This window comes from Puntigrus tetrazona, chromosome 19, assembly GCF_018831695.1.
Source record: "Puntigrus tetrazona isolate hp1 chromosome 19, ASM1883169v1, whole genome shotgun sequence".
Lineage (NCBI taxonomy): Eukaryota > Metazoa > Chordata > Actinopteri > Cypriniformes > Cyprinidae > Puntigrus > Puntigrus tetrazona.
Genome location: NC_056717.1, coordinates 12,012,060 through 12,038,822, shown reverse-complemented (window position 1 = coordinate 12,038,822; position 26,763 = coordinate 12,012,060).

Genomic DNA, 26,763 nt, shown 5'->3' with positions numbered 1-26,763 from the left:
TCTGAAAGCAGATAGTTGGGAATGGACTGAAAGCTCACTAACACCAAAATCATTGTGGAAATGCATTAAAAAAAAATCTGTGAGAAATTATATTAGTATGTAAAACGTATGTGATTGTTTTTGAATGAATCTGTGAATTTAAACGAATTAGTTGAGCGAATGATTCAATGACTCACTCAGCATGAGATTTCTACCACCGACTGGTGTAATTATGCAACATGCGGAAACAGTCACTAACTTTTGAGGTTCATTCAGAGATTCAGAAATCAAACTCATTCCTATTGGTTTCTGTAATGTTTCATTTGGTCAAGCGGGTGTTAAACTTTCTCACTTTCCACAGAGCTCTACCGTGAACAGCCGTTCCTGCTGTGCTTCCAGACGTTTAGCGTTTGCTGTGTTCGACTCTTAAGGTCGGTGGTCTTTACAAGGACGAATCTTTGCAGACAACAGCAGTTCATCGATTCAGAAGTCAAACGCTCAGCACAGCTTCAGTCAATATTGAATCGGTGGCTTGCTTGATTCCACTGATATTAAGCACAATGAGTCCTGTAATCTAATTGCATTCTTTCTCTGTTAATTAATGCTTGGAGAGGAAGAGGATCTGCTTTCACAGTGGCCTTTACAACAAACTGAGGTATAGATTGTAGAGACAGAGCATTGCTCATAATGCTTAGCATTTTGGATAGACATTTTCAATGAAATCAATTGCAGCCTTCCATTGGCATTAGATGATTACAATCTCATATGCTCAACAAGGCTACATTTGTTATCTCAATATTGCAAAATATTAACAATTCAAAATAATGTATTTTCATTTTTATATTTTTTATAACAATATTATTATCTTTGCTGACATTTTTGATGAGCATTTTATGGTAAATAAATGTATTTATTTATTTAATATTATTATTAAATACTACTGAACGCAAAAGTCAAAATCAAGCGAAAAAAAAACCTTAACATAGTTCCTGAATAATTTACATTATAATTGTATCCCAATCCTTTTTTTTCTTATGACTCTGGTCTATTTCAGAGCTCAGTGACACACAGAATCCTTTATGTAAAGCATTCCTGCAGCTCAAATAATTAAACAGCACTAGTAAAGCCAAGGTCATGTTTCTCAGAGAATCCATGAATGAATCTTGAATTCAAAGTGAAAAACACCTGCTGCATTTAATGCTGAAGAAATAAAGGAAAACATCAAGGTACTTCATTTGTACACACCTTGTGGTTAAGTTACCAAAAACACTCTTAAATGAGCTGTAAGTTAGATATGATGCATTTCTTGAAGAATGATCAAATGCTTGGAGTTTTTCTTCTTAGAAATTAATCTTGTTGGAATGTCAATGCCACAGCGTCTCCATGGTAACAACGAACAATGAATCTAAATATTCACTTTCCAGCTTTAGCCCTATTGACACCTCCACGGATCCCTAATCCAGACTGATTGATTTGATTGCCGCAATCTAGATGCCAGCGTTATTTCAGGACCCCTCAGATGTGTGCATTCAAGATGTCATAAAAGTGCTCTGAAACGTAATAAATGTATCTGAAGACAAAGAGAGTGCTATTATTTTGTCTGGCTTATAAAAGCAGTGAATATTAAAGCATGGGATGTTAATTACCATAAAGCATCATGGGTTTAATCCAATCAGACCTTACACTGACACTTTTCTTCCTTTGCTGTGTCTTTTATAAAGCATAGCAATGTTCAGTGGTACCTTTATTTAGTACACCTGTATGTTAAGCTGGTAATGCTAACATCGCATCAGCCAATCAAATCTACCCTTTGGACACTTTTTCAGTGTCGTGTGACTGTGATCATGTGTTTCCAAATTTAATAACATTATATTTTAAAAGTAAAAAACCAAATAAACAAAAAAAAAAACCCTTTGGTAGATTTACACTTTCCCTTTTAAAACGCTTTTAACGTACATTTATATTTATGCATACTTTGTGTACACTTTACATTAAAGTAGATCAAACTATGCTTGCCGTGTGAGTATATCTGAATATTTCATACAAATGCTGCAAGGAGTAGCAAATAAGAGTGCATATATATATGTTTTGTGTGCCATAATGGAAGAGGTTTGAGACAAGCTTTCAGTTTTCAGCTTTCAGCTTTCACTTTTCAGTTTTATTTAAATAAAGACTTTTAAGTGTACTTGGTTGGAAAAGAAGTTTGAACAAAAAAGCACATAAAAAGTAACATTGACCAAAATATGGCATTAATAATGCTTCAGAGTATATATAGGCAAATACACCTGGAGTTTATTAATTTACATAATCTTAATTAATATATATTTACCCTTTTATGTTTAATTGTTTTTCTCTGGCATATGTACATATTTACAATTATTACCATTCTGTTTTTCAGTGTTAACTTGTGCCGACCCCACCTACTGTACTTATGCTTTACACGTTTAAGCAAAGATGCTGTGCATGCCAATTAGCAAAAATGTAAATGATTTGCAATCACTGTCGCATGCTCTGTCTTTGCTTTTTCACAGATTTTCTTTTTCTGAGTCCATTAATTCAGTCACAGTGTATGCTTTAAGATCAACGCAGCCTCACTCTCTCTCCATGAGAGCCAATCAAGCAAAAAGGAGAATATAAAGTGGCTTTTAATAAATTCTTCACCCCATAAATATTCATCCCTCTCCTGATCTGGGAAAATCTATTATTTCTTAAGTGACAACAATCTATGATGGGGAAGCCTCATAGGCTGTCATTTATATGCTACCTCTATCACCACCCGGGAGGAATTAGGGCCTAATTACTTTCACAAGGAGTATTGGGGAAAGCAGCTATGCACTTAGTGTGATTTGTTGATTATGGGACTTGTGAATATATGTGTGCACTTGCTTCCATCAAAGTAAATATTTAACCAGGAGAAAATGAAAAATCATTCTTGTATGGCAGAGCGAATAATTTACTATTTTTCCAGGCAGCCACCAGTCGCATCAGCGGTTTCCGAAGCCAGATTGAGTCTATATATGACCCTCTTGGAGGGTCTAAAGGTGATGTTATCAGTATAATGTGAATGATTCGGTGGAAAGATGCACCTCTTCATAATGTCATATTTGCCAAGTGGGATCCAGAGCATTATAAAGAGAAATATGCATAATTTACAGCCATGACAAATAAACACCTCGCAAATTTTGAAAGAGATGGACATGTTTTGCTTGATGCTCCTGGGGAACCGCAAATTGCTTTCATTATTTTCCCTGAGCTCTAATGAATGTCGGTGGTGAGAATGGAATGTCCAGTAATGTATTTTAATATTTATTGCTGTGTGTCAGTTCGTCATCATCATCATCATCATCATCATCACCACCATGTCTTCAAACTAAGAGTACTCACATTTATAATAGGTACAATATATGGATTATTTTGGTTTAGTAATGCTGTTTTCGGAAACCCTGTACCACTTTTTTTCCAGCTGTGTGTTTTTTTCCTGTGGGATTGTTGGGTTATTTGCTCTGTGACGCATTTCACACTTTTTTTGGTGCTAGTTAACAAATTATAGTATTTACGGAAGCTTTTAGACTTGATACTGTCAATTACTTTGTCTATTTCTGTTCCGCGAAAGAAAATGTTTCTAAGGAAAGCCAAAGCAACATTAACCATTTACTGCAACACTGCAATAGGCTAAGTTTATAAACAAATCAATCTTTTTAATTAAATCAGTTAAATTAACAGAAACGATTCAGTGACTCACTCAAAGGCTGCATCTGAAAACTGAAATCTGCTGCCTTCAGAGGATGCATTCCAAGGTTGGAAGGCATGAAGGCAAGTCCGAAAGTTAGCTCCACTTCCTGTCTCACGAGATACCTTCACCTAATCGATTTTTGAAGGCAGCGTGGATGTATCTTTCCCTGCCTTTGATATCCCACAGTCCTGTGCGTTCCATTCCACGATGGTTGCCTAAAATTCAGTGAGGTAAAAAAATAAAGAGAGCATCTAAAAGTTGCATTCAGTGGTCAGTGTGTAAATGTATATTTCTGACTGAACAAATTGCTCATAATAGCTAACCCCTTCTCGACACCTGGTGTAGTGAAAAATCTGACCAATAATCTGACTTTTTAAAAGTCCAGTTTCACGTATTTACTGTTATTCATTGAATATAAACCGCTTTCCTAAAGCAAGGCTCAAAAGGTAAAGCAATAATTATTATTCAGATAGAGTTACTAGTATCCTAATTCTATTACAGAAAGCAATTAGCAATTGGTTTTTCACTAACACTCATGTGGACACTGGCCAAACTCTTCTCTGTGTTAATTCTTTTTCAAAACATTCCATTCAAAAGTAAAGTTTGTAATTGAATGAGGGATTAAAATGTTCATCACAGTGTATTGTTTGACTCTCTAAGCTGGAAGGTAGAGAAGAAAGAACGCTAACAAGAATAATAGATGGAATGCATACGTCGCTAATGGAGCTTAGTATGAATTGAATAATCACAGTTTGTGAATACTCCTCATTACAAAGCTTACCAAGTCATTATCAGCAGAATGCCCTTCATAACCTCGGAGATGCAAATACGCTAAACATTTTCATCTAGAGATTAAACATTGAATTTCTGATTTGTATCTATTGCTTGTAGGTTAGGGCTGCTTACGAGACAGTGAGAAATTCATTTTGTAACAGCGCAGGACTAGACATGACTATTTGTGGAGCTCCGCTGAGGTGGACGCCCTTGGGTGGATGCTCATTTGGGGTCTTGACAACATGGCAGCTCAACTGCCGAGAGCTGCCGGGAAAAGCTGGTCTTTATTCTAGAATCCACTGCTGCTTTGGAGAGTTCAGTCTGGGAGAAAGTCCCAGTGGACGTGGTTGTTATTAAGCTCAGTGCCTGAGGAGAGGGGTTTCGTGGATATGACAAAAAACACGGGGCACTGGTACAGATGTGTCTTGAATAATACACTGCTGTTCCATGCGCAAGTTGGATAAAATGCTGTAATAAACAGAGGATAAAAGTAAGCGAAAGACAAAGAAAAGTTTACTCTCAAATGAAAACAATTCTGTAATTATGTGTTTGATACTTTGTTATTCCAAGAATGTTGATCCAATACAACATGTTCCTGGATCAACATCCTTGTTCAATCAACCAATCAGAATTGAGGCATAACTTTTCAAGAAATGCAATACAATCGGGATTAGGATTTGTTAATGAGCTGTCATTTCTCTTTGATTTTAGGAATAAATTATGGGTAAGGTTTAGGTTTAGGGGTAGGGACTGGGTTAAATCTGTATTTTTGGATAGTAATGTTGATATAGGATCGACAAAAGATATTGATCCAGGAACATGGCTTACTTCACGGGTGACCATCTTGCATTATGCATATGCATTCTGATATTTAAAATGAACAACAGGGCCCGAAATACGCAGTTTGATAGCTATTTATTTAACAAAACGATTCATGCTTCTTTTGTATGGTTACACTACACTAAAAATAACTGGCTTATATTTAGTAATTTGTTCTTGAATCTGACTACTTTGGTCATGTTTTGTTTGTTTGAAAAGATTTCTGACATTTTTAGTAAACTGAATTGTATATAATCACAGTCAATTGAGACTGCAAAATATGACTGTGTGATGCTTATTAAAAAAATGCCCGGCATAGAATTTAAAAATAGAGATATTCAGAGTGTCACACATGTGGACTCTTTGTTGTTGTTTTTGTCTTGTGCCATGTGTTCGGTGTGACCTAATTTCTGTAAATGATCTTAGTGTGTTCACCTGTGTCTTGTTAATTTAGTCAATTACTGTGTGTATTTATGCCCTGTGTGTTTCAGTTCAGTTTGTTTGATCATCGTCGTTTATACGTGTGGTTTTTGTTCTGCCTGCCTACCTATTTGCAGTGATATTTTTTGGTTTGTTTGGTAGATTTATGTTTGTAGCATTCTCGTCTAGCGCTCCTTCTATCGCAAACCACACCGTGACACTGAGACAATATTGAGATCTCAGTGAAGATCACAATGAATGAGAGAAAAAATATTTTTACCTATTCCAAGTAAATAATTATAATCATTTAGCTTTGATTTTTCATTTTAAAATCATACAATTCCTATATATAGATTTTGTATGATCTTGATATGTGTTAGTGCTGAGATGTTTGATTTAGTATATATGTCCGTGCTTGCTTGTATTTAATATCTTCTCCCCGTGTGCTCATCCATCATCCGTCACCTCTACTCTCCCGCAGCGCTGGGTCACATGACTCCTGCACTTTTATTGACATATCATTAAAGAATTAATTCCACCGAGAAGACCGTGTACTCCTCAATTTGAGACGTGTTAAGTTTGACATGGGTGTAATTGGACAGCAATTAATGAATTGCATAAATGAATCTTGTCAAGGTGCCATCACCTCCATCAAGGCTGTATATGGTATCCTTCCTCTATAAGAAAGCTGGTGTTTAGTCATAGGATTTAGACTGAAATGGAAACAAGCTCACAAGCTTAGTATATATAACTTTTCCGGTCTTTTATTATCTGTTATTGCAGCTCCAATTCTCTACACTTATCAACCTGACAGAAAGTATAGAAGCAGAAGCAGGGAAAGAAGTGGTCTTAAAGTACTAAAGCATATGTGGAACCTAAGTAAATACTTTTATACCTTACAATGTACAGAATAGCAGGCAAAGGTGTCATTAGTCCAGCTATATTAAGTTTCACACAGATGGCACACAGCATGTTGTGGTTCCCCACTGCGGGTCAATAAAGGATGCAAGGTCTTATAAACAGCCATTTGACATATATAACTGATGCATTGAAAGGGGAGGATGTGTGCACATGTAGGGGGTTGTCCGTCAGCGCTAACGGAAGTTAGACCCGTGTTTAACACAGAATCTTTACGCTTGGGTGATGAAGCTTTTGCTCAAACACAATGGTGGAGGCAGCAACACGCTAGCTTATAACGGAAGCCAAAGGACATTGGCAAGGACAGGTACACAATACTCTTGGATTGATAGTCAAATGTCGGGAAGTCGTGATGTCAGGATTGTTTTATTGGATGTTCAGTTAAGGTGCACTATTTACATATCAGAGGTATTAGACGGGGTTAGGATATTCTGATTCTGAAAACTGAAAAGGGAGAGGGAAAAAAAACAACAACAGTGAGGTTTTTTGGAAATACACTACTGTTGAAAAGTTTGAGGCCAGTGAGATTTTGTAAAAAAAGGCAAACAAATTATTAATTTATCCTTAATTGTAATTATTCATATAGCATTGATAATAAAGAAAATGTTTTTTGAGCAGAGAATCACTATATTAATGATAATAAAGACTATAGTAATAATGCTGAGAATTCAGCTTTGCCCTCACATTAATTAATTAATTAATTATATTAAAATAGAAATATTGCATAAAACATATTACGGAAGGTATCAACATTTTTCAGAATTTCATGTGTGACCGAATCATATAATATTCTGTTTAGCCATGTAAACAAAATATGTTTATATTTACTACTGTTGAGCAATGAGAATCTTTATCTGCAGACAAGACACTATGTGGCATAAGCGTGTTATGTGCTGCTAAAAAAGCCAAAAGGTTAAAACGTTCTTTTAATTGCCTAATAAACAAGCGCATCATTTTTCTGCATATAGTTCAAAAACATAAACATAACATGAACGGTTCATTCAAAATAAAGTTACAGTGGGGTCATTTTCAGAATTTCATATTCAGTCAGCTAAACAGAGGAGCACATTAATGCCTTTCAGTCTCAGCTTGTACACATAGCTATATAACCAAACCGCTACTTCACCTTATTAGAGAGAAACCCCTCTTCAGTTTACATTTTTGTCCACCTTCATCTGAGACGTAATTACAGTTTTTCAATATTGGCAACACAAGCAATGTATCATGAAAACAATATGACAACTAGGTAGACAATAAATATTGATAGCGTTATCCAGAATGCAGCTTGCCAAAGGCTTCATTAAAGGGCTGCAGTGATAAATAAAGTGAATATGAAAAACAAGGGGCAGCACTATTGAATATGCACAATCCAATATAGAGTACCTTATGCTACCCAAATTATAAGCCATGTTTGAAGAGACAAGCAACTTTCCACTTGCATAAAAATAATAAAAAAGGATATGTATGGCCTGATGAAACCTGGTTCGGGTATTACTCCATTCTTCATTTTACATTTCTGTTCCAAACATGTGGATGCATGGTGTCATTCGATTAAGTGGTTGCACATAACATTTCAAAAAAGTGTTTCAAAGCCCAAACCAACAGAAATAACAATGAAAATGTCACCGGTACCCCAGACACAAAGGTGATATGTGGGTCTGTTTGTGAAAAGGGCTATTCTGATTAAAATGTCAGTCACTTAACAGCCCCAGTGCTTTCAGTTCTTCTTAACTCAAGCAGACGCGCTTAAACTGGCCAGCTTACACTTAAATATTTCATGAATGACTCGAAGATATGGAGTGTTGTATTATCTTTCATAATACATAGCAGAGCTTTTAAATTTGGGGTTAGTTGGTGCTATGCAATAATTCATTTGGTTTACGGTTTACAGGAACTGTGTCTTTAAGTTTCTGTCTTTTGACTTTCAAGCCTGACCCACTTGCATATTTGAACAGACGTAAAATTGCACAATAAATCAAACTATATTGTAAAAGCTACAATGTCATTCGTTAAAAAAACGCGTTCTGCCTGCAGTCACACTCTTTTTATGAAAGCCGATCAGAGAGAGAGAGAGAGAGAGGCAGAGGTCATGAAAAAACCCTTCAGCCTTGTCATATTGGCCAGGGACAGTTTGATTACACAAGCAGCCACATATCAAGCCTGAAACCTGCTGTTCTTTAGCATTGCTGCCCACAGAGCAGGGCTGGAGCCTCCTCGCTGGCTGCCCGAGGCACAGGGACACGCAGAGGCCCAGCAGAACCCACAGACCTAAGACAAGGACTCAGAGGAGACTTTAGAAAGGAGATAGAGCGAGCGGGGTCAAAAGAGAGAGAAATGCTTCTGCGCACGCATCCTTTTTACTTTGACTCGGTTCACCCACTCTGATCTTATTCGTATTCATGGGTATTTTTATGTAGCATTTGCATATACATTTTTATATGTCCAGATATACATTGCGCAGGACGTACACCAGCGTTCAAAAGTTTGTGGTCAGTAAGAATTGTTTTTTTTTTTTGTTTGTTTGTTTAAGTTTTTATGCAACAAGTATGCGCTTCAGAACAATAATCATTAAGCAGAGATGGCAGATGTAAAAAATGTAAAAAAAATTTAAAAAATAATTTAACTGCAGTTTTAATAAAAAAAATAATAAAAATAATAATAAAATAATTTAACAGTTCTTAATGTTGATTAATAACAAGTTTTTTTAGCATTAAATCAGCATAAAAAGATTTCTGAAAGATTGTGTAAACTGTAGAGTAAGTTTTTAAAAATTAATAAATAAATAAATTATAGTGTGTGTGTTTGTGTGTAGGTAAAAGTAGTTTGGTGAACATACTTTTATCATTTTCAAAACATTTGAACAGATGTGTTGAATGTGTAAAACTGTATACACAGCTTTAGAAACAAATTCGTTGTATTATAAATGCATAGGCATTTTACTATGATATAGATATTCAAAAAATTATTTTATAGACAAAGGAATGGAAATCATTTAAAATTATTATTAGTTATTTTTGTATTCCAGTTTAAAACTCTTTTTAGGCTATGAGTGTAGTCTTAATCCCATGTGAATATACATGATTTTAAAAATTTTCATAACTACTAATAATGCATAAACACGAATACAAAAAATTTGAATTTTCATGCTGTTCCTTTTGGTATGCTGTTATTTAGTATACTTCTGTCAAGTTAAGTCATCTTCTTAAGGTTTTAAAGAGCTTTAGGAGAGATGTGAGAGCAGAGCAGGAGGGTGTCTGACAGACGGCAAGAAAGCAATAAGAGCACAAGCCTCCAGGCAGGAACCACTGAAATCCAGGAAGGGAATAGTGTACTTTCATCTTCATTTGAGCCCTTTTAAACGTTCCTTTCAGATGCAAATAGGTGAGATTTAGTTGGAGGTCAAAATGTTCAGTGTATGTTTGCAAGTTTTATCTAATGAATAAAGATGTAATTAACATGAAAAAAACCCCAGAAAGGGTTGACTAAGAAATTTGGCCCTAAGTGTATAATCTGAAATCTCAGATAGACTAAGAGCTAACATATAACATCAGATCACACATAATATTGGGCGATAGAAAATGATTATTTATTGTGAATCACAAATTTTATCGTTGAATAAAGTACTAATATAATATTTAAAAAAAAAAAACATTTTGCTCTGTCCACCTCTTGGTTCTCCCCAGCACAATAAATTGTCACCAAATGCTGCCCTTGAATTTGACCAAAACCAGGTAATTTCACACTATTACCTGCAGTTAAAAAGTTAATTTATATAAATATGTCTGCAAATCAGCATTTCATGAGCATTCTTGTTTTAATTTCAACAGGAAAACGTTCAACAGTCAGTGAAGCACTGTGTGACCAATGCAAAAGTAAGACATATTTACAAATATGGTCATAAATAGCATTAAATATAAAAATGCAAAATACTAGTATCATACTCAGAAATAATGAAGACTCTGGCCTTATATTTCTTTGTCTAACATGTCACTTCTAGTGACTAAATTGCTGTCGGATTAAGGCAGTGTTCCACTATCAATAACTCGATTGTAGTCGCGGATGTCGCACTTCTTGACTGTTCTTGCTGAAATCTCGCCCTCATCTGTCCAAAGTCTGTCACACTCACCCATTAAAAATGGAAGAGCATTGACAGACTGAACAACAATTTCTGAAATGTCTCTCTGTTTTCCTGTCACGCATCACAATGCCCTACATTGGCAGCAAATCAGTGTGAAGCTCACCGAAATAACAGGAATACATACATAAATAACTGCAATAGACTGAATTAGCATGCCATTCAAAGAGTCATTTGTGAATGTGTGTGATGTGTATTTGTTCCTTCGGGGCAAGGTAATGGGTAATTTCACTGTGAAAAAGTTTCGCATTCAGTAAGCACAGTCTGTTAGGACTAAGCTGTTTTATTTTATTCTTATTATATTTTAACAGAATAGTTTACCTAAATTTTAATATGCTGGAAATTATATCACCCTCTGGCCATCTAATATGTAGATGCATTTTATCCAGAATACATCTGGATAAATTTAGCATTGTATTAAATGCTCAGCACTAAATCCTCTGCAGTGAATGGGTTCCGTCAGAATGAGAGTTCAAACAGTTTATAAAAAAATCATAATAATACAAGTAATGGACACAACTCCAGTCCGTTAGTTAATGTCTAGTGAAGTAAGAAGTTAGAATCAGATATCAATCCATATCTGTAATCCATAATGACATTTCCTCCGCTTAATTTGTTTAGAATTATTTTGGACTTATAATCGTTGCTTGATTTGTGCATATTTCTCACTTGATTGAGGTGAGATTACTTTTTTTTTTTACTCAAAGAAAGCGATATTATGGACTTGAAACCTCTTAATGATGATTTGGTTTATTACATAAGAGCTGCTTTTGATGACTGAAGCCATCAGGATTACTTCTGTGACGTTTTTACTGTTGTTGAACTGTTCATTTTAACTGCACCCATTCACTGCAAAGGATCCATTGGTGAGCAACTGATTTCTCCATATTTGTTCCAAATGTATCTGTCCTGGCTGGCCCGAGGGTGAAAAGAATTTTTGACTTTAAGGGTGAGCTATTCCTTTAAGGGAGCTAAAGACCATAAACTCCTGATTGGTCTGTTGCTGGATGCCAAAAGTGTCTTGATCACCAGCTGAGCAATAATATCAAACATGTTGGATGCTGTCAGAGAATCGGCAGTGCTGTTAACACCCCCCTGCTGAGCGTCTTCAGACTTCCTCTGATTCTCAAACGACTGTAAATTCAGCTTATGATGGAAAATTGTCAGAAAAATGGCTAGTGGGATGCGGGCCTACGCTGAGGGTATCTGATTATACTTGAAAAATACTATACTATACAGCTGCCCATTTCATTCAACTATTATTAATCTTAGGTATTACATCTACATTGTCTGAAGCAACATTTAAATGCTTAGTGCAAATGCTTTGTACACCAGGAAAGCTGAAATGTGCTTTTTGTGCAAAATCCAACTTTTTCGTCTCTAAAGCTTAATATATAATGTGCATTAATGGGGGAATACATCCTTTCATCTCTTATCCTGTAGGGCTAAGTGAGGATAAGGGGTAATATTCTTCATCACTACATGCTATACTGGCCTGTGCGATTCGAAGAAGACTTTTAAGCCTATATTTAGGCTGTAAGAACTATATTACCTTATATAACCTTATCACATTTATGCACAAGGAAATGCTAAAACTGTGGGAGCAGATGAGCTCACACACCTGGCACCCGTGGAAATAAACCATTGCATCAGATTTTTTATGTTCCCACCACACATAATTCATGTGCTTTAATAGAATTCTTGGTTAATATTTTGACAGTTTATGGTGCGTTTAAAAGCATACGGTAAACCCAAATGAATGCACTTGGGTAAGCAAAATCAATCAGGAATTATTTTTATATTCATCATGTGTAACTTAACCAGCTAAAACCAGCTTCTGTTGAAAAGATTAATATTTCATGTCCTTTTTTAAATAAACATTTTTTAAATACATATATATTTGTAATTGCACTATGGTTAAGCTGAAAGCTAAAGCGATTTTAACATCACTCATGCGCATATTTCTGGAGAAATTAGCAAAATGTGTTTAAAATTTAGACCTTTTTCCTAAAAGGTGACTCTTTTTCAGATAGCCTGCATTCTGAGCAATTCATATCAAGGCTCTGACTCAGTAATTGGCATATAATTGGGTTTAACTGGCTTCCAGACAGAGCTGCAAGGATTTTTGCAATATTTACTGTTCATTTCTAAACAGCAGTGTAGGAAAAAACCTTTATTCGTAATAATATTGCAGTTATTTTAACTAACACAGATTTTATGGAGTCAGATTAATGATCATACTTAATGCGTCATCTTTTAATTGCTTTTTGTTATACTGCATTCGTTTTAAACGGCAATATGTCGCTTCACTACAATTCATAGGTTGTCTCCAGATGATTTCATGGACAGGAGTCCATGGGTTTTTCAATGGTTTCCAAAGCCTCAATCTTAGTCCGTTTTATTATGGTCATTCTTTTGTTTGTAAAGATCCCAGAGATCATCCAATGCAAATATTAAGCTCCCCAGTGCTGTAGACTGAGAAAACCATTACAGAGTGACATGTTTGCTTTACTCCTGTCCTGTTAACACTCCCATCTGTCTTGATGAATCCCTGTGATACCTTGGAGTGAAGGGAGTTGATATTAGTGTATTATTGCTTTATAGCGCTTCTAAATTCAGCCTTTATGCACGTATCGCACAGGGAATTTTCAGTTTTATTACTCTGCACATTTGTATTTGCTCTTTTCAACTAGACTGTCAATTCAGATTAGTGCTGTGGATTTTTCAGTGTTCAGTTAAAGTTACAACATCATCACGACTTTAAGTAGCGTCAAGTGACATTCAATGATTTGGTCAAAAACACAGATTCATTTAGTAAGAAAATAACAATTCTACATTGAAAATATCGTTGCTGTAACAACAGACAAAAACTTTCTGATGTTTTTGTCTGTTCGAAAATGTTTTTCGAATATCAGCATTCCCAAATACATACATTTTAATATTACGGTATGCTGAAACATGTAATATCAATCTCAAATATAAAGTTAAAACCGAAATCAAAAAAATCAGCTTTCTGTAGGATGAGAACCATCTTTTCTTGTTACACTTGTACAAGTGTTCTGAACTTTAAAACACATCGGTTGCATATGTTATTCTCTGTTGTCAGTGGCTGGGACTACATAAGAACAAAGCACAGTTTTATTCTGGCTCCCTGTTGGCTACTGGAAATATCAGTGAAATTTGCATATTTGTCAGCTCAGCTTGCGCCCAAAGGCCCCAAAGAGCCATTGAAAATAGACGCTGTTGACTGGGTATCTGGAGATTGGCTGTGCATTTGAGCGTGAAGTCCAACCTTTTCTAGGAGAACACATACAAGGAACACACAGCTTTGAGTTCACTGATGAGTGTTCTGTAATTGTTCTATTATATCTTAATAGTGTCTCTTATAGATGAAACGGAATGGGCTATTTGTTGTCTTGAGTTTTGGGCAAAAAGAGAAATACACTGATGACACTGACTGGAGGGTTTTTCTAACACATTGATATGGGCTCTTACAAACAACACTCCTGTCCCCTGCGATTACTCTCACGGCCCGTTTGTCATGGTAACAGGGGCTCTCTGGGCTGCTCCGTTCTCCATTAGCAGACTTTAATCTAGGAGTGATCAAGACCCATCCAGTCTTTCTAAATGACATGGAAATTCTTCAGACAAACTCAAATAGCTTTGTCTGGCCGTTCTGTCAGCATTGGTTTGGGCTGGAAGGTGGGGAATTTTTGCGATTGCAGCTAAGGACTTCTCTGATGGCTTCATTGCAGCGTTGAGAGATCATTCTGTCATTTGTATGCCCATCCAGAATGTGCGATCTTTTCCTTTCTTTCAATTCCAGTATGAATCCGCTCGCAATCATTCAAAAATGTGTTTGCTATAAATGACTGCTTTTCTCAAACCTGCTATTGGCCAGAGTTTGACAGTTTTCTTCTGTAAAGCTGCCTTATGAAAATGACAAAATTCATAGCACTATTTATGCACAAATTCATTGCTGAGATTGATTACAACCATTATAGACTTTGAAAAGCATATACTATGCTGTCCAAAGTCTTTGTTACTAGCATTGCCCCTGTAAAGCCTGCCATATGAAATAATAGTCTGTTTTTGTTTTTTAAATGAAACAGTTTAGTCTTTTTAGAACCTTTATTTAATGTTTTAGTACCACATGCTAAGGAAAAATAAAAGGTCATGTTATCTAAGTCTAAAGAGGTGTTCCTCTTGAAATGTTACCAAGTTTGCATGGGTGCACTGAATGTTGAAAATCTGGGAGAACATCTAGCAACTAATGAAGTTAACTGACATCAGGTCTGTAAAGTGATTATTTATAAAAGGGATGTCTTAGAGACACACAGTATACACATCCTTCTCATTCCTATTTTTCCTTAGCGTCCTCTCCTTGATGTTTTTCACCTGAGACACATAAAAACTAATGTTCGCAGCAATGCAGGAAAATCAAGTGAAATCACGCAAGTGCATGATACAGTGCTTCATAAACCTAAAAAAAAAACAAACAAAAAGCAAAAACTTGTTTATGCAGCAGAAACATTATATGCAGATTAGGCTCATTATACATTGTGCCTTATTTACAAAAGTTTGTCTGGTGCAATTAATGTCAAACCATTACTGCCTGCGTAGAATATCACGTAAAATAGATGTTTGTGTACACTATTGATCACGTTAGCTGATCAGATGATCCCAGCAATTTTAAAGAACTGATTCAGATGCTCGTACCAGTGTTATTTATGTATTATTACGGTATTTCTTAATATTTTTAATTAGCTTTCGTTTGTGTAATTTAATTATAATTTATGTTTCTCATTTTTATTTTTAGCTTTATTTAGTTTTTTGTTTTTATTTTATTTTTAGTCACTTTAGTATGTAAGCTTAAACTTATTTCCCTTTATTTGATAAGGCAGCATTTCTAATTTGAACATGTTACACATGTAACCGAGACGACTCAGGAATCACCAAACCATTGAACAGGTAGGTTACCTTTGTTTTTAATGTCACATAACCGAACCGCAGTGGTGTGTCGTGATACAGCTAAAGTGTTTCAGATTACAGTAGTCTACTTCATCCTCCACAAAGCAGATTGATTTTGTTGCTGTGTTTTCAGATCTGCATACTTAATTTATGCAAAAATGCTAAAACACTCCGCATTGAAATATTCAGCACTATTATTCAATTCCCCTTAGTGTTTTGTCTACAGTTGTGCAGCCCAGGAGAAATTACCCTGAAATTATTCACCATCCACAAAGTTCACAGTGTGGATATTTTCCATTATCCATTGGATGCACCTGTCATCCTGTGAAGGCCAGGCCTAAGCTAATAAGGCTTTATTCTTGAAAACCTTTCAGTGATAGAAAAGATGTGGGATTTAATGTATGCAAGTCAGGTGCGCTCTCTGTCAGAAAAATTATGCTTCTTTAAATAAACCCCTACAGACATGCTTTAAAAATCTTGGTATCTGTTTAAACTCATTGGGCCTCATTTACTAAACGAAAATACGACAAAAAAAATTGGGTGTACGGTCATTTCTACTCAAAACTTGGAAGTTATCAAAATCACATCTGGTCTACCTAAACTTGCACGCAGCATTTAAATCTGCTGGAGAATTGTAACAGGATTTTGTAGATTATTTTTCTGTCCGTCAACCAAAGCTCATTATATTATATTATTTATATATTATTATTATTATTATTATATTATTTAGCACTTTAGATTTATTTGTGCAAATAGCATTGCAAAATCACAAAAAAAGCAAAAGGAATAAAATAAATAGGACCACACAAAATATATAATAGGCTATAATACAGTTAACAGGATTAACAAAAGAAAAAAACAACACTCGCTTTTGTGACATTTTTATTTCTTTTGTTTACGTCTTCATTTTATTTAATTCCCCCGCTATTCATCATAAAACTACAAGGCAAACAACCAAGCAAGATTCACCCGCTGTATAATCAGCATGCAGTGCACGTTTATTTTTTGGGGGGGCATATGAAGGATTTTACAAAGATAGTAGAGCCTTTATTAGGCTACAAATAATGTAAAGCAAACCTTTTGTATGCCGTTTATAATGAATGCCAATGGCCTAATTCATGTTTTATTTTATATTCATAATTATATTAAATTATAGCTATAAGTTAATAAATGCGTATTTTTAATTCTTGTTCTGTTCTGAAAATCGTTCAATTTCATATATTTCTTGTAGGGTGAGGGAAAGAGGCTGTATAGTGTTTATATTTAGGCCTACTAATATTTTAATATACGTATAAATGACATGTATGTAGCATCATTGTTTGCAGTTACAAGGTTAACTGGTGTTAAGCGCGATCATTTGTACGATGAGACATATGAATGTTTCATGAATTACACGTGAACTCTGACTCTGTAAGTTGATTTGTTTCCACGTAATATTAATAAATGAGGCCCAGTGTGTGTGTGTTCTATATAAACGGCATACGATTTGCTTTCAGGTAAAGACTACACTTTGAAATGTTAATGTGCCATTTTGAGAAAGCTGGAGATTTACGAATGACTGCTGTTGTGATTAGGGAGGCAAATCATTTTCGTGTATTTATTATGTATTTATTAAAAGTGACATTCAAATGCTCATCTGTGCTAACATGAAGCTGTCATTAGGCATGTTTTTCTTTTTTTCTTTCTTTCTTTCTTTCTCTTTAGGGCGTGCAAGACTTAACTGGTGGGCTGGAGAGCTTGCGGCGAGCCTGTCAAGTGACTAATGACTAACGAACAGGAAAAGAGGAGCAAAAACAGCTATTCTCACAATTAATGAAAGGCACAGAGGCATAAGCATTTACTACTAACAGCTATTTTGACCCCAGTGCCTAACCGCAACCTGCACGTAATTTGTTCAATTATCTCAAATGTCTGGAAAACATGGCACAACTAACCCAGAGGTCCTTTCATATTTACAGGCAGATGATATAAAGTGGCACGGTGTCTTTTTTAGTCGAGTTTGTGCCTATGTGTATGCGCGGCACACTGCGTTCAGGAAAAATCTGCAATGCCACGCAGGAAAACATTTGCTTTTAGCTGAATAATTCATTAAACATGTACATAACACTAAAACTGGGATACACACACACATACACACAAACTTGCAAAAAAGTTTACAGTTTTAGAGTCTTAAAGGGATGCTTTTCTTGAAAATTAAAACGGTTATTATTAACATTTTTCATTTCATGAAAGTCAAGCTGGTCCGAAACGACACAGCAACGCAGATTTTTCCCAGATGTTTCTTGTATGGACAAAATAAAACACAGAGATGTTTTCTCAAAATGCCAGTATGAAAATATGAATGTTGACCAAGCTGTTCCATAACTGAAAACCAACCCCGCAAAATCTAAAAACAGAAAGCAAACAGAAACACATATTAATACTTGAAAAGTAATAAAATGTGGAGACAACATTTTTCTTATTGATTTTTTTTTTCTCTTGTTCTCAGAACATCAGAAGAGCTCATGTTTTATTCAGTGAAGCTGGGAGACTTGCACAAAAACCCTGACATAAAAAAAAACAAAAAACAAAACAAAAAAAACGTGGACACAAGCAGGCCTGCTGGGCCATGGCCGGATGTTCAGATGCTTTGCCCAGCTCGAGGACCAAACAATGAACAATTAAAGTGAAATGATTGTGATTCTGTAGCACACATGGAACAGTAATCTAGAAACAATCCACTGAGGCAGGATTGCCGGCCTTTCAAGCTTACACACAAAATAGAACAAAGTCATTTTTAAGACAAAGAAGTTTGCTTAATTAAGCTTTAAAAATCCTGCACAAATTGCTGGAAATTCAAACGACAAAAATCATGCTTATATTTTCAAGGTTTAAAAAGGACAGCCAGACCAATTTGCTCAGATAAATATCAGGCTTGAACTGCTCCAAAGGATCGTCTGCAGTCGGCTGTTTTAAATACCTTCCTCTGAGTACTGGCCTGTTCATTTTGAGTAACCGCCATATATGCTAAATTTGACCTGCCTTTGAGATCTTAAATGGATATTTCAACCAAAATTTTAATACTGAAAAAATAAAGAAAAACAGTGAAATAAAATAAATAAATACTAAAATAAAATAAAATACTAACATAAAATATAAATATTAAAATTTGTAAAATTAAAAAAATTAAAATAATTTTTTTAAAGAAAGATATGAATGAATAAACTAAAATAAATAATTGTAAGTACTAAACTGAAATAAAAATAAAGCTAAATAAAAGAATGAAAATTTGTCAATTCAGAGAAAAAGCTTAAAACAAATATTAAGTAATACTTAATTTAAAAAATCAATAAAATTATTTGTAATAATTAAAACTAGATAAAAATAAAACAATAAAATGTAAAAAAAAAATAATAATTTTTAAAAAGTGATAAACCTTAATAAATACAATATATAACACTGGTGAAAATATGCTTAATCATATTCAGTATCGTTACAATTTTTAAACTTATATACTACCACACCACCTGTTGAAATCCAGCTAGTGTCAGAGCATATGCTTCAGAGCTGGGACCGGCCCTCATTGTTTGTCAAGCAGAGATGCCCTTTCTATTCTTCGTCCTCTCCTCCCTCTCTATTCTTCTGCCTTACAGGATTCTCCCATCATCAACAAGTGCCAAACAATTATGCAGATCACCCCCGGTACCTGCAGGCCTTGAGCGGCTCCGTGAATCAGACCAGAGGAGGTATCTCATTTCTCCTGCAACACACTTGCTTAGTGAGACATGAAAACAGAGCACAAGACTGACTCATCTGGACCGAGGCAGAAGTCGGTCTGCCAGCCAGCAACATATCTGCAATAGACACACATTTAGATGTGACTTCTGTGCCATCATGTTTCATTTGAACATCCCACATAGAATTGCTTCAGCCGCAAAACATGTCCCTGATGATTGATTTTTAACTTATTTCTTATGATAAAATACTGTTTTTAAATGTGTACTAAAGCCTGCAATATAACAACAAATGAATTAGAAAAAACAGACTTCATTATGGGATAACAGTGTAAATAGTTTCATTTACATTTATAGTCTCTTAGCAGACGAAAAAAGGAGAAAAGGCACATTATGGTGATTAGTGTTGCCTTTGACTGAGAGCTGGGCCCTTACTTTTAATTAGTTTTCTTTTACTTCGTTTGGAGCATTTGATTTAGATCTTGTGTTTTCTCCCTTGGTTTGGATCACTACAATACAATCTGACCCAGCAGACTAAAGAAACAACCAATATCCCTGTTGGTCTCTCTCTGTGAGATAAGTTGATAAGTGACAGATATGTTGATATCCATAAGCCAGCCTTAATAGATGTTTGTAGATAAAATCTGTGAGTCAGCATGTTGCTGTAATTCATAATCTGAACAGGCCCTTTTCCACTGAAAACAAGCTTTTCAAAGATATTTCTTCTAAACAGAAATATTGTTTTCCAGACTCAGCCTTGATTCACCCAAAACAATACACGGAAAGGATTGTGATTAACAGAAAGAAATTCACAATAAATCCACTGTGCTTTTGTCTTTCTACCTGCACTCGTCTGAGTTTGGTACAAGATTTTGAAATGTATTTTATGCTCAAAAATAAAGCTTGTTATTAAAATGATGTAAAATAACAGTTATTTTGTTTTCAATAGCAACAGCAAAGCCTTCACATAATTATTATAACCTTGCTGAAATATGAATTTCTTTTTTTTTTTTTTATAAACAAGCAAATAAATAAATGATAATGAATGGAGAAAAAAATAACATTTTAAATGCCATTTTATTAATAAATTAGTGCTCAGCATACCCGTTTAACAAAGACAGTAATTATATATTTATATACGTAAACCAGCAAATATGAAAAACAGGTATGCTGCAATGCATGTTGGGAACCAAATAAAGTACCCATCACCATTTTTAGCTTTTTCAATCTTGAGTCTGGCACACTTTTGTTTTAATAGGTGTTCTTGTTCGCCATTGGCAAAAATGATATAATAGGTGTGCAACCAGCCAAGTATGGTTATCAGAACATTAGAGCAGATGATTCTGCTCAGGCTGGTAGGAGAGCATTAGCTTTTCGGTTCTACCACAAGATTGACTGTACTTTACTATTATAAGTTGTTTGTGTTGAAAATGACCAAAAGCAGTAATGTGGTGTCTTTCACTGAGAATCTAATATCTTGTTTCTTCCTGTGCCAAAATGTCATGTGGAAGAGCTGAACTCCAAAGCTGTAATATTGCATTTACAGTCCCTTTCATTCACAGTTCAGCTGCACAATATGTAATACACATACCTTTGGCAGAAGCTTTTATCCAAAACAAATTAAAGTGTATCCAGTGCATCCATTTTATCAGTACATACGTATGTTCCCAGGAAATGGAACTTATGATTTTGATCTCGCTAGATTCAGCTATATTATAATGGACTACATGAGAAGGATGCACTTTTCCTAATAGAGAAGTAACATGATTTTTTTTTTTTTTGATCTCGCTGTGGCTTTTTACATCGACTGAGCTATTTCATTGTTCTGGAAGCATGCTTCCTTTCTATTTCAGACTCTACAATTACATCTGCTTGCATTAGAGGTGGCCCTGTTGATTCTGACAGTGTGTCAGTGATGGTGGAAAGGGTTTGCAAGCCGGGCTGACACGGGGAGACTGTCATCTAGCATCCAGGCATATGCGACACCATTCTGTCACACAGCTACTGCATCTGGTCTGCATGTTTTCTTCAGAATTACTCACTCTCAAATACACATAAACAAAAACACAGTCATAAGGACTGTTCACACGGAATGCTTTTTTGCCTTCCACTGTACTGCTTTTCTGCTGATTTCTAAGTAAATGCAGTGGGCATTCTTGTTAAAATGAGACTCTAAATGAAACTTGTGCTGTTTAATTCCACCGTGATGCGACATTTTCTGTGTGAACAGCCCAGGGTTGCCAGGTTTTCACGACAAAACCCACGCAATTGCTAGCCACAAAAGTAGTTTTTTTTGGTGGGTTCATCTGGGGTCCTACTAGAATTGCTTAAACCCGCAGACAAGAAAAGCAGCAGTGTTAAAGTACCCATCACCATTTTCAGAAATTCACCTCTTTTGTTGTATACATTAAGATGATAGCTGCACCATTTTCTAAGTGAGTTTAACTTGAAACTGATTTTGAAAGTGTGCATTTTCAGGTCCCTGAAGCACCGTTGCCTTATAAATGTCCAAGCTCTTGTTCTGTCCAGAGTGGACTATTATAATGCTTATGGCGGGCGTTCCTGCATGTGCTATAAAGCCTCTGCAACTGATCCAGAATGCAGAAGTGAAAGAGGTCTTTAACAAGCTAAAGAAAGCCCAAGTCACACCTCTCTTTATTAGTTTGGACTGTCTTCTGTTTACTGCTGATGTTTGCCTACAAGACAACCTGGCTCTACACCAGTATACCTAAACTTGCTAGTTCAGATTTATGCGGCCTCCAGGAACTTGCATTTAGCAAGTGAACGATGCCTTGTGGTGCCATCCCAAATTGGTACAAAATCACCCTTACAGACATTTTCCTGGACTGTTCCCAGCTTGTGGAATGACCTGCCCATCTCAAGTCAAGCTGCTGAGTCCTTAGCCATTTTCAAAAAAACGTCTAAAGACACCTCTTTTTCATCAGCATCTGACCATTTAATACTTGCACTTACCTACAGTATTCTATTCTATTCTATTCTATAAAAAACTGGCTATATGTAATGTGTTAGACCGAGAATTGTCCCAGAACTAAATTTTAAAGTCGCTTTGGATAAATAGGTTTCCATTTTTATTTGAAAATGGTGTAAAGTTTTTGTTCATGTTTCATGTTCATTATTTCGTGTTTTTAGTTCAGCTTTAACTAGTCATCTTCATTGGTTCATTAGGCTTGTTCGACTCCATGCGGAGCTACAAAGGCTGCCGCCTGACAAAGTATTCTTGTATAAAATTTTTATTCGACTTCGGTTGGCGCTGCAGCTGCCTTAAAATCACATGTGACATCAAAGTATCGCAAGAGCAGAAAAAAGTACCAGGAAACATATTACTGAAAACACATGACTAGATGGACCTGAAAACATCAAACATTAAAGTCTTACTACCCCCAAATTTGTCATTAATAGACTCAAAAATAAAGGTACAAAAGCTGGCACTGGGGCGGTAATTTTTCAAAAGGTACATTTTTATAGCTAAATGATTAGTTTTGGTTCCTTTAAAGTACATAGTAGTACTGAAAGTGTACATATTTTAACATAATAGGTATAAAAGTGTGCCGTATGAAAAGGTATGACATTGACAGCTTATGTACCTTTATTTCTGAGAGTGCATCATTCCAAACCTGTAAAAGCTTTGTTAAAGGTCTAATGGCATAAAAACTTTTATGAGGGTTTTTAACATTACCGTGAGTTCCCCTAGCCTGCATATGTTCCCCCAGTGGCTAGAAATGGTGATAGGTGTAAAACAAGCCCTGGGTATCCTGCTTCTGTGAGGTGAATCAGATCCCAAGTGTACAGTAAGGACAAACTCACAGTATCTATCTACTCATGATGAAGATATACATTTCAGTTTCATCAGGCAACAAAATTTACAGCTAACTTATTATTGCAGCTGATGTTAAAAGTAGTCCCTAGTCCAGCTAATCACAGCAATTCATATACAATAACACGTCTATGTATATATTGTCAGTTTATTGTTTTACATGCATGCACATAGAAATTATTTCATAAACGACATAGTCGTGAAATGCAATAAAAGATGTGCCAATAACAAAAAAAGACAATACTTTATTGAACCTTTCCTGGTAAGAAGTGTGCAAACTTGAGCCTTTTTGATCATTGTTTCTGACCAGTCTGCTCGTTTTATAGTATTTTGATCAAATCAGTTGAATGAATGATTCATTGACTCACTTGTGAAGATAGTAACTTGTCGCCACATGCTGGTGCACCAGTATAATCACTTTTTTGTGCCAACTGGCTTTAAAATAAAAAGTTATAGCACGGAACATCATTTAAAAAACATGGAGTCATGTGTTGGTCTTATTTCCTGGAACTGCATGATAGAATTTATGAACTTGTGCTCTTTTTGCATTACCTTTCTGAAAGAGTCAACTTAATTTGCCCTGGAAAGCTTTTAGTTAATAAGTCGCTGTAAATGAATTCCTCTGAGGTACAGGAACAGGTGTATGCTCGAGGAATATCACACCACCTTTCTTTGCTTAATACATTTTTACAAATAGGTGTAAAGCCTGGCTGCTACCCTCATAATGACGCCTTCCAGTCATGTCTCTGTGTTCAGCACGCAGCGGCAATCTGTGGCAGAAGGGAAAAAAGAAGAGAGGAAAAATCTCAATTAACCTGTGTTATGTCCTCCATATTACACTTGAGGCTTGAGGAACCCATCTAAAAGAAATGAAAAACACCGGGACCAGGGTAATAGACTTCCCCAGTCTCAGTTGCCCACAGTCAGAGATTTCATTTCAAAATTTTGAGCACGTAACCAAGCCTATTAAAAAATGTAACTACTTGGAGATTGTTACATGAAATTACTAAATGAGCACCATATACGTTTATTTTCCAGTTTAGAAATCTGGTTTATTTCTGCATCTGGATATTGTATGTTTAGAAAGCGTTTCAAAAGACAATTTCAAAGGTTTTGTTTCATATTACACTATTGTTAACATTTTATGTAACGAGTCAGTTCACATTGCTTATTTATGTGTTGTGAAGGAATGCAGATATTTGAGATTATTTGTTTATGTTGGCAATAATGTTATGTTTATTTCAGAAAGCTTACACTGTTCTCTGTTAGTGCTTTGATGCGCAATCATTAATAGTTCAACATTACCTTTTTAAGATTCCCAGAAACGCAGTAGCAGTCTATTTCTTTAACTCGCAACTCATATTAAATAGTTTTCAACATTGATTCAAGAAATGATGCAAACGTCCTCAGTAGTCCACATTCTCACAGTAGAAGAGAAACATTTGTGATATGACTGGCCATAAGTTACTATCCTTGTTATCAGTGATAGTATACTATGTCAAAGGATTATTAAACAGATTAAATTACTTTTTATCTCTTATGTTTCTCTCACTTGACTGAGGGCTTGGAAGCAGAAGAATTTATCTGCAGTGTTAAAACACGGATGGCGGAGTGATCAAAGATCACAATCACATGCGATGCCTCTCCATCTGTCTCTCACCTGCTGTCTAAATCACCCTAGTCATGCCGCATTTTTCTCTGCTTTGATTGCTGATATGTTTGGCCTGCTTCTTGCCAACTGCTCATGATGCAACAGTCCAAGAGTGTTGCAAATGTTGTTGAGAAAGGCAAACACAAAAGCTGAACAAACATAAATAAAAGACTTCTTGATGGATTTTTCTAAGTAGCAGTGAGACCATTGTACTATATACAGATGCTGTGCAGCAATATTTTTCCTCCAACAGTAACAAACACAAGAACACAACTGGTGAAAAGTTTTTGAATTTATTTTATATTATTTATTATATATTGATATTTAATTTAATCCATGATTCAATGCATCTGAACAAGATTCTACCAACAAAACAGGCCCACAACATTAAAGATACAGAAATATATTTCATTGTACATACTTCAGACATATTTTAATCACAAGATTTTAATCATTTCTAGGGCTAATAATAATTGTGTCCATTTTGTACTTTAAAAAATATTTATTTTATAAATATTATAATTATAATTTTTATATTTTTTTCACTTTTTCACAATAGTTTTTTTATTTTAATTAAAGGATAGACTTTTTAATTTTTGAATGAAAGATCACATGGATAAACCATGCAGACTTATTTTCACAACCTACTTTAAACATATTTATAATGAGTATGAAATATAATGAAATAATATATATGTATCCATTTTATACATATACACACAAGCATATGACATAAGCTGCAAAAATAAAAGATTGAGTAAAAAAGTATATAAATTATGCATTATCCATCAATATTAAAGACACTGGAACACATGCAATAAATATAAACTGTATTTACACCCTTTCAGGCCAAGTGTCAGAAATTGATTCCCTTGGAAAACAGTTTGCACAGGCTATTAATTCTGCCTAATGACAACAAATGGGTCACAATTATATACCTGTGCAAAACGTGGCGGTATAAACTCAAGCTGTGTTTTTTGTGGTTTCTGTTCAACAAAATTACAAACAGATGTAATTACAGAGGTTTACATCACACATCTGTGCTTTTCAAGATTGGGTATCTTTATTTGCTTGGAGATACACCAGAGGTTTTTCAGCATTGTTACTGAATACAAGAAAGATCACAACAATTTATGAAAAAAAAAAACACACAGCTTGTTCGAAGTATCTTTAAATTATGCAATGATGGAAGCACGGTCAGCTTTAGAAAGGTTTGCAGCCCCAGATGTATGATCAGCCTATGGTGCAGTGGGCAGAGCTCCACTCCGTGCTCTCGCCGTACTTGGATTTTTTCCACCGTGGCAGGAACTGTTGCCCGCTCTCGCACCTGGTCTGACGTCATGGGCTCTAGCTCTGAGGTGACACTTGGCTCTGTCACACTCTTCTACAATGGCTCGCAGTCGTGTTGGCCTCTGGCTCAATGGTGGGCTCTGGCTGTAGCTCTGCGATAGTGCGCTAGAATCTGGATCCTGAGTGGGCCTGGTAAAGTTTATGGTCAACGATGAGTTGCACGACACCAGCACCCAGTCGATGTGGGTGGTTAGGTCTTCTCAAGGACCATCCCCGGACAGCTGCGTGTAACAACACTGGGGAAAAACAAAAAACACGGGTAAAATACACCGCTTACTGTCTAGGTCTGATCCTCTGTCTGGTAAAGAGCACACAAAGACAAAGACTGCAAAAATAGTCTTTTAATAAATCCACAGAGAGCAATCCAACATGAAGGGAAGTAACAAAACACAGATAATAACATTAACGTGAATGGGCAAACTAACACGGAACAGAATCCAACTTATAAAGGGGGGATAATGACTT